Here is a 2,735-nt window from a genome sequence, read left to right as displayed (position 1 = left end):
CTCTTGCTAAGTGGTTTTGCCATGACTTGAGAGTCTATGTCAAAACTCCTTTCTTTGGACCCAGTAATTGAGAGGTGGCCCTTTGTACAAGTCTCAGATATACACACCCAAACTCAGGCTGGTTAAGGTACCTGTGGTAGTATCCTAAGATGAAACAAGCTATCTGAATAGGTGGTGAGCTCCACATCATTGGAGGTATGCAACAGTGGCTGGCCATCCACTTGGTAAAGAGGATGTCTACATGGAATGTAGGAATGGCATTCAGAAGTATTTAAGAGTTTCTATGCATTCATATGCTCTTCTAAAGTCTCTACACTCCCTCCTGCGCCTCCTGCAGCAAATATGCACTGCATGTGGCAAATTGATCTTGCTTGGGATGACAAGGGCAAAGATCTGGAAAAGTAGAGACGTCCTGCGAACTGGGAGCAGAACTGCTGAATCACCAGTCATTGTCACATTCTCACCTTATATCCTGCCATGCTGATTCCAGGCAAAGACTGGGAATCTACAAGCTGGTCTGGGACAGTGAGGGCCCAGGGTGTGAACAACTGCACTTGAAGACATGTATTTATATGAGCATATGTATGTGCATGAAGATGAGCCTGTGGAGGGGGTGTAAAAGCACACACCCATGTGAACAGGTGCCCAGGCAGCCACCTGAAAGTCCCATGCACACTGTGGGAGCTCATGAATAGGACAGGATACTTGAGAATGTGTCCTTGGGTGAATACAGGAGAGCCCTCATATACATATGCACTCAGATGTGTGACTAAGTGTGTGAGACCAGTTTTCCATACAGACTCCAAGGAGCAAACACCAAAGAGAACGCTGGCAGCAGCAGAAAAAAATGCAAAGGTGCTACCGAAGAACCTCAGGAGGCTGCAGTCATTGAGTATGGGGCGACAGAAAGTGGGTTCCAACTCCTGAAAGCCTCTGCCTTTCCTCCAGGCTTCAGCATTTTGGAGATTAAGAATAAACAGTGGCGACACGCAATGTTCATGTGGTGAAAACATCCACAGCAGAAAGAAAAGTTGGCAGTTAAGAAAAAAAAAAAACTTTAAAAAGAGAGTGAGGCTCTTGGTAATAAGGCTCCACCAAAGCCTATACCCAAGACAATCAACAACCAGTGAGTATATGATGAAACCACAGTAGACCCTTAATGATGAAGAGGTGGCTTATAATGAAGCTACAGATGAACTTGCTTCTAACTGCAACAAACTTCTCCCAAGGTTGTCATTACAACATCAGCTAGACCTCATGGGAGAATAGTACGACTCTGTGAACAGTTCTCCACAGTTATACCAAACTCACATGTTTGTTACAGAAGACTGGCTCTGAAAAAAAAAATATTCCACAGTGCATCTCAGGAGATTTCACAGGTCTGATCAATATTAATGAAGATCGTAAAACACCAAGTGGATCAATTCTTAGTCACTTGCCAAATGGACCAAATGAGCAGTTTTCATCTGTATAAAGAAATTTAGAGCCCTGACTAGTTTGACTCAGTGGATAGAGCATCGGCCTGCGGACTCAAGGGTCCCAGGTTCGATTCTGGTCAAGGGCATGTACCTTGGCTGTGGGCACATACCCAGTAGGGGGTGTGCAGGAGGCAGCTGATTGATGTTTCTAACTTTCTATCTCTCTCCCTTCCTCTCTGTAAAAAAATCAATAAAATATATATTTTTTAAAAAGGAACTAAGAGAAGAGGCAAGGACCCCACAGAACACATACCTAAAATAATTCTGAATAATTTTACAATACGGCTGGATCATTCTGTTGGATGGGTGTTTGCATCTCTCTTTCCCCATGATTCTCAATTTATTAGAAGGCAGGATGCCACATACCACAATCAATGAGATTATATCTTCCTCAGATTTCACAGATACATATTGAAGAGTGAAAAGAAAGTGGAAATTCAAGGATTTGGGCACTGTTTTACCTTAAATTAAGATCTTTTCAGAAAGGAACCTTTGATTCTAAATATGGAAAATATGAATGGGTCCATAAGCCCCCAGAAATAGATACAAGTAGAAGAAAATTCCATTTATAAAGTACTGAAGGAATAGTATTAGATTTGGCTGAGCAGGCCTATATTAAATTTGTGACAGAAGACTCTTCAAAATGGCATTTATTTATTTCATACACCTTTTGTGTCTAGACAAATTACCAAGTGCTATGAATAACCAATCACTGTTTCTGTAGTCAATACAAATAAAACTCATTTTGGTGAGAGTTTTTTTTTTTTAAGTATGTGAGGACAATGACTCAGGAAAAGCATAGTGTCCCTTGTTGGACCATGATTGGGAGACTAACCTCTATAAGGTTTCCTTGTTTATCAGGGACTTTACTGCCCATGATTTGCTTTGCCTCCCATAGAAGCCCTATGGGTAGGTGAGACAGCATTATTACCATGTATATGGATGTATGCATGTGTGTGTGTGTGTGTGTGTGTGTGTGTGTGTGTGTGTGTGGCATGTGTCTAGATGCCCTGCCTGTGATTGCTGTTAGATACTACCAGAGACAGGTTATGTTTAGATTTTGCCACAGAATAAGGGGAGATTACAGTCTATTACATAGACCATGTATAGATCCAGTTGTGTCCTGACCCCCTGTATGGCCTTGAGCACATCCCCTCCCTGCTTGAGCTTCAGTTTCCTCATCAGTAGTTTGGAGGGAAGAACAGATGACTTCTACAGGCCTTTCCATCTTTGATATTGTGTGACTATCTACTTACC

The 2,735-nt window shown here is 42.1% G+C and overlaps 1 pseudogene; it reads left to right on the top strand.

Annotated features, from left to right (window-relative positions):
* Window positions 1-342: 342 nt before the first annotated feature.
* On the top strand, window positions 343-2,050 carry LOC103287480 (ribosome production factor 1-like; annotated as a pseudogene).
* Window positions 2,051-2,735: the final 685 nt, after the last annotated feature.

Source organism: Eptesicus fuscus, chromosome 1 (genome assembly GCF_027574615.1).
Source record: "Eptesicus fuscus isolate TK198812 chromosome 1, DD_ASM_mEF_20220401, whole genome shotgun sequence".
NCBI classification, from domain to species: domain Eukaryota; kingdom Metazoa; phylum Chordata; class Mammalia; order Chiroptera; family Vespertilionidae; genus Eptesicus; species Eptesicus fuscus.
The sequence above is the reverse complement of the archived record's forward strand: the minus strand, read 5'-3'. Positions and strand labels throughout refer to the sequence as shown.